The sequence below is a fragment of the Cupressus sempervirens genome, chromosome 2, assembly GCF_028749045.1.
Source record: "Cupressus sempervirens isolate cs-2001-9-10 chromosome 2, ASM2874904v1, whole genome shotgun sequence".
NCBI lineage: Eukaryota > Viridiplantae > Streptophyta > Pinopsida > Cupressales > Cupressaceae > Cupressus > Cupressus sempervirens.
The window spans coordinates 721,717,291-721,729,864 of NC_143119.1; the positions used below are offsets into that span (position 1 = coordinate 721,717,291).

Consider the following 12,574-nt stretch of genomic DNA (forward strand, 5'->3'; position numbering starts at 1 on the left):
CTTTCTTTCGTGTTCTCTATAATGAACTCATTAGATGCATCTTCTCATTGAAATTTGCAAAAAAGTGTATTTTGAATTAAATTTTAGCGGTTTTTTTAGGTTCTCGAGTTTTCCCGAGTTTTTTTTTTTTAAATGGCCGAGTTTTTCCCGATTAAACTTTTGGGGGGCTCGACGAGTTTTTGGATTTGGCAAGTTTTCCAACTATGAGAGAAATAATGAAGTGTAATGACCCTCTCTATAAAGGCCACTGAAACCCTCAAACTGAACTTAGGAATTTTGTCAAACACTTGGCATGTAATGAATAATAACAGTAACAATATTCTGAATATGGCTATTTCAGATTTGATACTTTCAGAATATAATCGCAGAATTACAATATATATAAAGCCTTTGAACGATATTTCAATTACAATGCAATAAATTCTGAAATTATTTTATTACCAATTCTGGACTGATTATTACAATGTCTGTATGACAGCAAATTTACCCAAAAATTGACATATATTTCAGAATGCAAGAACCTAGTTTGAAGAACTATGGAAGAACACCACGTTTTGCTGCAGATCGTTGATGAAGACCTCCAACCGCACCCCCAAACTGTCTTTAATTTGCTGCTGCTGTCCAAACTAGCAGGGCCGTACCAGGCCGTACCTGTACGGCTGCTGAAATAAAATAATATTAGGGTTTTGGGACCCCCAAATGCAAGGAAAATGGGCGCCTAGGGTTAGGTAGTAACCCTGTAAAACCATAAACAATAACTCCAAGGGGTTGAGGAGATATGAGCAATTATGTGGTTCCGAACCCTGCTTTGCCAATTCTGAAAATGCACTTATTCTGTCTTCAAACTCTTGTCAAATGCTTCTCCAATGATAGGGCAAATCTGAAATCCTTATTCCAACCAAAAACAAACCCTAACAACGAATTCTCAATAAGCTCCAATGAGATGGCTGAATACCAACTCCAATTATGCAACAATTCAGGTGATATTTCACACCCTCAAAGTCGCCAATCCAAGGGAGTGATTCGTTCCCAAAGATCGAATAATTTGCAGATCCAAAGTCCACAAATGTCTTCACAATAAAGAAGTAGAAGAGTTCTCCAATCCAAGCATGTCCAAATGAGAGGCCCAGCCCTCTATTTATTCACTTTTCTAAGAAGTTGCTAGAACTTCTAGAAACATCCTTTATAATTTCTCATTATAATGCACTTTTTTATAATAAAGTAATTTTATAAAATAAAAAGTGCAACTCAAATTAAAATTATAACATGTGGGCCCCAATATCACATAATGATAAAATATAACCTCTTAACACTTCTTCAAGAGCAAGATATGACTATTTGATCCGCAGAATTGACTCTCTTTCCACACCATTTGCCTACGAGAGTCTGGAATAGGCAAATCCATGATCAATGCCATGTCGAACTAAAGAGGGGACATTACATGAAGGTATTTTGGACTGCAATAAAAAAGATTTATGGTCGAGGTGACAATGCTTGAATTATAAGAAGTCAATGGAATGTTTTACATGTAGGCATGATAATATTTCTTTTGTGATGATATATGATATGTAGAAAAAGGAAGACGCTATACAGTGGTGGCAGAATATGCAATAAGATTGCTCTCACAAGAGCGATCTGTTCATCTTCTGAGATAAATTCAAATACTTGTAATTGTATTCATTCACTAAAGAGGAAACGATTAGGATCAAAAAAAAGAAGAGAGCCTGGTTTACATCCATATAGTTCACCTTGTCTTCTCTTGTGTAGCAAAGACAAGGAGAAGAAACAAAGACGGGCTCAAACACAATAAGGTTGGGAATTCATCGAAACTTATGTACAAGAATGGGAACAAGCGCATCATATTAGGGGATCTCATGAGCAGATTTAGAGCAAAAAGAAATGGTAGTTTTGAAAAGAAGATTAATGGGAACAGCAGCAACAAATGGAAGTGGGAAAAAATGAGTTTACAGGTTTTTTTGGTAAATTTTGTCTAAAACTCTATATTGCCTTTCAGTATTTTTCTATCTTTTGATAGCAATTTCAACTATGAGTTTGATATGAAGAAAGGATAAAGCAATAATATTGAAAACCTTAATGTATTATAAGGTGTATTTTCAGAGATAGAATATGTTGAATGATCATTTTTTTAAATAATGCAATATAAGGTGTAAATTGTTGCAATGCAAGTATCAACGGTCAAGCCACAATTAGACAATATCGTCTTTTTGAAAATAAATACAATAAAAAACCTTTTACCAATCAAATATATATATCAAATATGTTATGTACATTGTGAACTCTTTGAAATTATGGCATTTATCATTTGTGCAAATAAAATTTATAGTTAACATTCAACTTTATCATTGTCCTTTCGTTGAAAGTTCAATGTAATGATAATTTTATAAATTATTAAACTAAGAACCCCTTTCGACATTCCTAAGTACCCCTAAATACATTGGTTTATTCACTTAACAACCTTCACAAGACTCCATATATTTGGCCATTCAAAACCTCATGTCAATCCAATAGACAATTTGTTTAATTGTAAATGTGGCTCCATCCAAGATGACCTTGCAAAGGATTATCATACACTCAACACAAAACCTAAAATTAGAGATTGTGGTTCTCGCTTACCTCCATGACAAACTTCCTTTAATTCTTCAAGGAAGTGTTCTATTTCAAGAAAATTCCTTATGCTTTTACATGACAAATATATCTTTCAGCATCATACAAGCTGAATTTGCAACCCAACTGATACACATTTGGTCTATCTTCAAGCTTAATTTCTACATTCATAGACTCGGATTCATGGGGACCTCAGCTTCTAGTCATGGGAGATATCAATACTTAGCCATGTTCTCTTCAAAAAGGATTGCATTATTTGTCCTCGCTAGATGCCAACAATGTCGGTACACCAAGAAAGGTTACCGCTTTCTATTGGCATTAACATTTGTAGGCACCTGTTTCATGTGCATTCTAGATGCCAGCCCCTCCAACTTCCCACAAAGGATGAAATCAGTAAAGCTATCATAGAGAACATTTGCAACCCCAAACAAAAAGGACACATGTGAATTTGATTTCTACTACATGAGCTACACCAACCTTGGATGTTAGGGATGTTTCTACATGATGAGCTTTGCTTCCACCTAGAACCTCCCACCAACTTGGCCTCTCTAACCTTAGATGCTCAAGGAAAATTATCAAACAAACTCTAAAACTTCATACATAGGCATAGAGAAAGATTTTCAATTACATTCCTTTGCAACCATCATATGCACATGCTTTTGAGGCTATCTTTCACCCTCCATCACTATTTGTCAGTAGCAAAATAGTTTATTTTGTCAATTGAACTTTTATTATTTTGCTTCTACTGTTCTCTTTTCATAGATATTTCAATTATAAAGTATTGTATCCTCTAGACCTACTTTTGGTCATTTGTGGACATTAATATTAAATTTTAATTCATTTCATTTATGGGCTCAATTTATCCCATTGACGACCAAAGGTTTACCCAATATTGTGTTTTCTTTCACTTCCAATCTCTTGGATAAGAACACACACACACACTAGAAAATAATCTGCAATCCTATAAATAAATAAAACAACTTTCACTAGAAGATTTTAAATACCAAGTAGTATATAATTTTGTCCCTTAATTTTATTAGAAATATGTAAAAAAAATCTACCTCCTTGAAGTGGTATTTTAATCATTTGAATATAGTTTCTGTCATCTGAGGTTCATTAATGTCATTTACTGTCACCCTTTCCATTATAGTTTAAAATTAAAAATCAACCATATTTTTTCAGGAGAGCCTCACCGAGATGAAAGTTGAACATGTTATTCATAATTTTCAAAAAAAACATGGTTAGAATGCATGTTCATGTCCTCATCATTACTACAGAGCTAAACATAACTATCACAAGTTCTACAATATATGAATATCTAATAGCCCCCTTAAATCTAATTCCAAGAAGTCAGTGCCACCATTCAGGATATAAAGGCCACTAATCCAAGGAATAGGATCTGTCTACTTCATGATCACAGAATCAAGTGTTTCTTTGATGAAGCATTCTCAGTAATCTTGTTATGCTCTCGAAAAATTAGAGATACAATAGAAAATCTGAAAGATTGAGCAAGTGTATGCTCCAAAAGTTCCAACATTTGCTTTCCTACTTTATCCATTTATTTTAGCTCAAGTTGGCATGGTAGTTGAAATAAGTACACATCACCTTCTACAAATTAAATAAAATACTATGTTTCTTTTCAGATGGGTATCTTACTCAGTCATTCATCAAACTAATATATTTGATGTGTATCTACCACCATCTTCACCTGAATATCTTTGTCTAAAGAGAGACTGTAGCAGCAGCACAAATCATTTTCTAGAAATGCTCAGTACATTTAAGTGTAGGAGATTAAACTACAAAAATGTCGCATCCAATTTACTTCTGCTTTACTGCATAACAACACAAGAGTGTGATCCAAGAAGAAATAAAACCATTGAAATGAACAACATCCATAAACAGATATTTTTTCAAACAATACATATCCTTTAAATCCTCATCATGCGAAAGTTCAAACATGACCATGCCAACATTCAACAATGATGAAACATCTTTACCACTAACTATTCCAACATTGACGTTTTATTTCATTGATAAAAATTAGAAAATGGTCTGCCAAGCATACAACATAGGCCAACGGAGAAAAAGCCTTTAAGTCCTGAGCTAATTATTTTTATGTTATGAAATAGTATATTCCACCCACCTCATAAATTATACTTGTATTCATTTATAATTTTATTTTGTAATTTTTTCAGAGACATAGGCCAACAGAGCAAAAGCCTTTAAGTTCTGAGCTAATTATTTTTATGTTATGAAATAGTATATTCCACCAACCTTATTAATTATAGCTTTTGTAATAATCCCTGCTTGGTTTGATTGCCAAAACATAAACTGAACTAATTGACTTTTTGTCAAACAGTTGGCGTGTAATCAATGGATCTTAAGCAAGAACTATTTTAATATCACTTTACTGATTTTGAACTTGTATACCAGAGAATAATTATATTATCAATGAAACAGTGACTTCAAGATAGACATCAATAATGGCACAATAACTCAGTGTAATATCGGTTCATGAAAGTAACAGCAAATTAAGTTGTGTGTGTAAAACACTATTGACTGGACTCCAATATGTGAAGATTTATATAGACAAACAACACTGCACATGCAGTTAGATAAGGGAATACAGAGCCGACTTCAAATGGTTGCAGATTTACCAACGGTTGGAGGATGGACTACCCGTGCGGCTTCCGTATGGAGTCACTATTTAGACCCTTATATGTCCCATGCAATCTCCATCAATGTCACCTGTTGTTCTCACCATCAACTCCTATCCGTTACCACTGCAATGAAGGTGACCCCATGCGGAGTGTACCTCGTGGAATAGCTTGGGGTGTTGGCCAGCTACTTCCCACTCTCACGTGAGCTCTGCTACTATTGGCTCAATGCTAGGAGGAACACTGACAGTGTAAGGTCTCATATAGCATGGAACTCAACTCGCACAAGGTTCTCCAACACTATCTCGACTATGGAAAGACTGTCCGCTCTATCTGTCGTCCAAGCACCAATTTGACAGATAATGACCTGTATGTGCCAATACTCTATACTGATTTCAATCACCTATTCTTCTTTCTATCGTGAAGCTCTAACTTACTGTAAATCAATGTATCAATTCGAACCTCAGTTCTGAAAGTGCAATGTGAGTACTAGGTTTGCATCCAACCTCACTATTTTCCTTAAGGGGATTCGTCCTTAAGAAATATGCAGTCAAATTTAAGCAACTCTTAGGATTTGACAAAATAACATATATTCGTGGTGTCAATCCCAATGCAACTGCTTTCTTTTATAACCTTGAAGTGAGGGGAGATGCGTACAACTTAACAATGTGAGATAAAAGCATGTTTTGTCTTTTAGTCACTTAAGTCATTTTGTCATAAAGTGACTTTAAATAATAAAGTACTTTATAAATCAGCTTAATAAAGCAATGTGACTTTAACCTTAGAATTTCCCACTTAAATATCTCCTATATTGAAACCAAAAGACTTCTGTGATTGGCTGGCATCCTAAAACAAATGTCATTAGCCTATCCGGATGGGAAGATAGACCAACTAGGCACCATTAGGTCTAGTGCAGAGAAGGGGACATTATAGTCCTCCCTTCTCGAGATTACTTGCCCTCAAGCAATGTCAATGCTTGATGCTGTAGGATTGACTAGCTTTCCCAAGTGGCATCTTCATATGGCAAATCCTTCCAACAAATCATATATTCCTTGATGGACCTGTTACGCAGCTTCCTTTCTCAAACCTCTATCACCTCTACTGGAACTAATACTAGCTTCCCTTCCTCGTCAAGTGGAGGCAATCCAATGGAGGGTGCTACATGTTGACCAATCGCTTTCTTGAGGCAAGAAATGTGGAAAACATTATGAATTCTACTATCATCTGGCAAGTCCAGCTCATAAGCAACCTCCCCAACTCTCTGAGTAATGCAATAGGGACAAAAAAATTTAGGTTGGAGCTTTTGAGACCCACTTTGCTTCTAGGAACTGTCTGTACGGTTGGAGTCGAAGATAAACCATGTCACCCAACTCAAAAATCTTATTTGTTCGACAATGATCAACGTACATCTTCTGCTAATTCTGAGCCTGTAGAATGTTCTCCCGAAGGGATCTGAGAATGTCCTGTTGATCCTATATCCAATCCCCGACTAGAGGTGCCCTATTGTCCTCCAACACCAAACCTACGGATGATAGAGGTTCACTACCATAGAGAGCTCGAAATGGAGTCATCTGGATGGACATGTGGTAGGAAGAGTTGTAGCAATACTCCTCTAGGTATAATCACTCAACCCAAGCCCTCTGCTACCCTGCTACATAGGTCCGGAGATAAGCCTCCACCCATTTGTTTACTATCTTTGTCTACCCATCCGTCTGAGGATGGTAACTCGTGTTGGGTGTCAATTCCATACCTATCAATCTGAATAATTCCTGCCAAAAAGTGTTGAGGAACTTGCTATCCCTGTCGCTCACAATGGTGCGAGGAAGACCATGTAGACGAAAAACCTCTCGAAAGAATAACTCAGCTACCCGAGAGACCAACCAATCTGCTGCTATGGCAAAGAAATGAGCGAATTTCTCAATCTGTCCACCACCACAAAAAAGGAATCTTTGCCCTGCACCCTTGGCAATTATGTGTAAAGTCCATGGAGATACTCTCCCATTTCTACGTTGGAATAGGAAGAGGCTGTAATTACCCGGCTGAAAACTCATGCTCTGACTTGTTCTACTGACAAGTCTGGCAGCCTCTGATATGCTTGAGGACATCATCCTTGAGGCCCTTCCATGAAAACCCTTCCCTGATTTGTCTATAGGTTTTGAAAAAACCTAGGTGTCTTGCTGATGGTGCATCATGAAGAGTTTCCATAATCTTACCCTTGAGTCTAGATCCTAGTACAAGGTAGAACCTATCTTTATAAAAAATCACATCATCGATTACCTTGTACCTGTTGTCCTAAAGTTGTCTATCCATAATCTGACATGCTTGAGTATGCTTAGAATACTCAACCAACAACTGGGAGTTCCAATCTGTTGATATCTCGGAAATAGCACAACATTCTACCACTAAAGGTCTGTTGGAAAGCACATAAGCCACTACATTGTTCTTACCCTTGACATATTCGATGTCAAAATAATAGGCCTGAATCTTGCTAGCCCACTTTTGTTGCCTTTCATTTAGATCCTTTTGTTCTAAGAAGTAGCGCAAACTGTTGTGATCCCTCCTAATTGTGAATCTACCACCCACCAAGTACTGTCTAAACTTGGCGAAAGCATGCATAATGGCCAACATTTCCTTGTCGTCTGTAGAGTACAATCTCTCACCATCCTTGAGCTTCCTACTCTCATAAGCGATCGGATGCTTGTCCTACATTAGAACTATGTCAATCCTGCTCCCTAAAGCATCACACTCTAGTACAAACGGTTGAGAGAAATCGGGCAATGCCAAGACTGGGCATGTGCTCATCACCTACTTGAGCTTATCAAAGGTTTCCTTTGCATCAACTGTCCACCTGAAAGCCCCTTTCCATGTGAGATCAATGAGGTGAGTTGTTGTCTATGAAAAACCTCTAGTGAACCTCCTATAATAAGAGCAAAGACCTAGGAAACCCCTCAAATCTAATACGTTCCTCGATAGTGACCAATCTACGATTGCCTGAATCTTTTATGGTGTACCTTCACCCTGTCTACACCAATCATGTGACCTAGGTACAAAATCTCGGCTAATCCGAACTAACATTTCGACTCCTTCGCAAATAATGAGTGCTCCTCCATAATACTAAGTACCTCATCTAAATGTTGCAAGTGTTCCTCCCAAGTTCTGTTGAAAACCAAGATGTAATCAAAAAATACTAACACGCTCTTTCACAGTTGTTTTCTAAAAATATGATTCATGCATGACCGAAATGTAGTTAGCGCATTAGTGAGTCCAAATGGCATAACCAGGAACTCGTAGTGTCCATAGTGACATCGGGAAGTTGTTTTATGCACATCCACCTCGCGAACCCGTATCTGATAGTATCCCGATCTGAGGTCAATCTTCGAGAAGTAAACTGCCCCATGTAGCTCATCCAATAACTCATCAATGCAAGGGATAGGGTACCTGTTCTTGATGGTCCTCTTGTTGAGAGCACATTAATCAATACACATGCAAAGAGTGTCATACTTCTTCTTCACCAATACGACTGAAGAAGCGAAGGGACTGGAGCTAGGTCTAATGTGTCCTATGTCTAAAAGTTCCTTAATCGTCTTTTCTATCTCCTCTTTATAGTGCTTGGGATGACGACAAGGTGTAGTAATGACAAGTTTCGCGTCCTCCTCTAACTCAATGATATGCTCAAACCCTATCTAGGGGAATGCCCAAAGGTATGTCCTCAAAAACCCTCTTGTGCTTCCTCTTGTTCTTATCAAGCACTGGTTGAATGTCGATATGAAACTATTGTCCTGAGTCTAAGGTAGCCTTAGAGGAAATGAAACAACGTGCTACCCACTCCATGTCATCATGCCTCATAATAGCCTCCATCCTATGGGCTGAAATCAACCTGGGTTCACCCTCTGACACAGCCTTGAGGGTCACATGTCGACCATCTTGTAAGAACTCCAGCTGCATCTTATCATGATCAACTATGTATCTGCCAATAGTCTGTAACCACTGTCTTCCCAACATGGCATCTAGTCCATCCAAATCGACCACATAAAAATCTGCCTCAAGAAGGAAATCATCAAAATGAATCAAAAGTTCTGACACTCTCCCTGTGCATCTCAATCTCTCACCTCCTACCAGTCTAATCTCAAACTCAGGTATGTCATCAATCTATAACTTCCTCTTTGCAACACAGCATGTGCTTATGAAGTTATGCGATGCCCTTGTATCTAGCAGACACACGATACACTATCCCCTAGCTATTCCCTTCAAATGAAAGGGATGCCCTATGGAATCGTTGGAAAGGGAAGCTATGATAGCAGGCTGTCCCTGAATGGATTCCTTCTTTCTCTCTTTAGGTGGTCATTCCTCACCTTCTCCTCATCGTTGCCCTTCTGCTGCTCATCCTCCTCCTCTGAAAGTACCTCGACATAATGTATTTTGCCTTTGCCAAGGCATCTATGATCCAGTGTCCATGGCTCTCTGCAAGTGAAACATATCTTCTTCCTCCTAAGTTCATTTCATGTCTCAAAGTCCATCTTGTTAGGTGTAGCCTTATGTTGGTTCTTGTTCTTTTGGAACAAAGTGGACCCCTTGTAAGGTTTCTTAGGAGGTTGTAATATCGAAGAGGGTGAATCTAGATCATGTGCGATCTTAATAGCATCATCCAAGGTGTTTGGCTTAAGCACCTTAACCAAACCTCTATATATGTCTTGTAGACTCTCAGTAAACAACATTACCTTACGTTGTTCTAACATATTCGAAACCATCACCGAAATCTGCTGAAACTCATCAATGAAATCATCTAAAGATCCAACCTGTCGCAACTACGCCAAATCCCTGTAATAGAACTCTACATCCTTCCCGTCAAAGCGAGTGATCAACTTAGAGCTAAAAGTCTCATAAGACGTAATGAGACCATGATCTTGGGTGACCAGCCCATGATGCCACCAATCATATGTCGCTTCCGCTAAATGCATCGTCACGAATCTGATGGCTTTTGTCTCTAACATGGGCTTAAGTGTCAAGTATGTATCTAGCTTGTGAATCCAAGCTCTCGCGGATGTCTTACTGCTACCATCAAAAAGTAGAGAGAGATAGTTTGTTCATGGCATTCTTCAAGTCCCTGTTCTGTGCTCTAGGTCTCCTATCCTATTGTGGTCTCTTTTTGTCCCTTCTTTGATTTAAGTATTGAACAAAAGACAAATTCTGCTTAATCGGATCAAGGAATAAATCTCATTCATTGTACATTGCCATAACGTTATCCGCTAGTAAGTTTGGTGTTGCAAGTGGTGCTACCTCTTCCTCTGCATTAAAAACAGGCATCAAAGGCCTGTCTGTGTTCCATGTGGAGGCCCTAGCAGCTCAAAGTGATGCTGCTACACTACCACCTCCACTGTGATGACTTGGGGCTACCCTATGAGGCAGAGCTAACTACTGCATAGCACCTGCAAGCTACTGAAGTGCAAAAGCTATATTGTTTTGTCCATCTCTAATAGCCCTCAAGGCTTCCCTCACTTCCTATTCTTGTTCATTCTCAACACGAGCCATGCGAGTGTCCTGTACTTGTTCACCCTATTCAACCTGTTCAACCTATTCAATCTGCTCAATCTATTCAACCTATTCACCTGTCCCAAAAGTTAACTCCTTGTCAACCAAATAACTATCCTCAATGTCAATCCGATCTGAAGATTCTGCCTGTTCAGGTTGGAGGTAACTAAATTTATAAGGTTTCCTCCTCATACCTGGCTGTCATTTTTCCTGATTAATCTAGCCTGTTACGTAATAAATTTTCCCCAAAAGTTGGCAAGATCTATAGCTCTAATACCACTGTAATAATCCTTGCTTGGTTTAATCAGCAAAACTTAAACTGAACTAACTGACTTTTTGTTATACAGTTGGTGTATAATCAAAAAATCTTAAGCAAGAACTATTTTAATATCACTTTACTTATTTTGAACTTGTACACCAGAGAATAATTATATTATCAATGAAACGGTGACTTCAAGATAGACATCAATAATGGCACAATAACACAAAATGTAATATCAATTCATGAAAATAACAACAAATTAAGTTTTGTGCGTAAAACACCATTGATTGGACTCCAATATGCGAAGATTTACATAGACAAACAACACTGCACATGCAGTTAGATAAGGAAATACATACCCGACTTCCAATGGTTGTAGATTTACCAACAGTTGGAGGATGGACTACCCATGCAGCTTTCGTATGGAATCATTGTTTAGACCCTTATATGTCCCCTGCAATCTCCATCAATCCTACCTACTATTCTCACCGTCAACTCCTATCCATTACCACTGCAATGAAGGTGACCCCGCGCAGAGTGTACCTCATGGAATAGTTTGGGGTGTCAGCCAGCTACTTCCCACTCTCACATGAGCTCTGCTACTGTCGACTCAATGCTAGGAGGAACGCTGATAGTGTAAGGTCTTGTATAGCATGGAACTCGACTCACGCAAGGTTCTCCAACACTATCTTGGCTATGGAAAGACTATCCACTCTGTCTATCGTTCAAGCACCAATCTACGAGATAATAACCTGTACGTGCCAATACTCTATATTGATTTCAATCACCAATTCTTCTTTCTACCATGAAGCTCCAACTTCCTGTAAATCAATGTATCAATTCGAACCTCAGTTCTGAAAGTGCAATGTGAGCACTAGGTTTGTATCCAGCCTCACTATTTTCCTTAAGGGGTTTCGTCCTTAAGAAATATCCAATCACATTTATGCAACTCTTGGGATTTGAGAAACTAACATATATTCATGGTGTCAATTCCAATGCAACTGCTTTCTTTTATAACCTCGAAGTGGGGAGATGCACACAACTTAGCAATGTGGGATAAAATCATGTTTTGTCTTTTAGTCACTTAAGTCATTTTGTCATAAAGTGACTTTAAATAATAAAGTACTTTATAAATCAACTTAATAAAGCAATGTAACTTTAGAATTTCCCACTTAAACATCTCCTCTACTGAAACCAAAAGACTTTTGTGACTGGTTGGTATCCTAAAACAAATGTAGTTAGCCTATCCGGATGAAAAAATAGACCAACTAGGTGCCATTAGGTCTAGCGCGGAGAAGGGGATATCACAGCTTTATTCATTTATAATTTTATTTCGTAATTTTTTCAGAAACATCTCTAGCACTTACGAGAGTTCTTGTTATACCTATTTTCTCGTACTTGGTAAATTTTTTATTCATATTAAATAGAAACTCTACTTGCACAAAATTCTGCAGTATAATACCCAGATTTCACAAAGTCGCCAATGATTATGTCTGTATCC

At 37.9% G+C, this 12,574-nt stretch overlaps 1 protein-coding gene across 2 annotated transcripts in view; it reads right to left on the minus strand.

Moving 5' to 3' along the window:
- The window catches only part of LOC149575414 (kinesin-like protein KIN-7E, chloroplastic), a 139,271-nt gene that overhangs the window by 107,098 nt on the left and 19,599 nt on the right, over positions 1–12,574 (minus strand). The gene's annotated exons all lie outside the window — the stretch shown is intronic.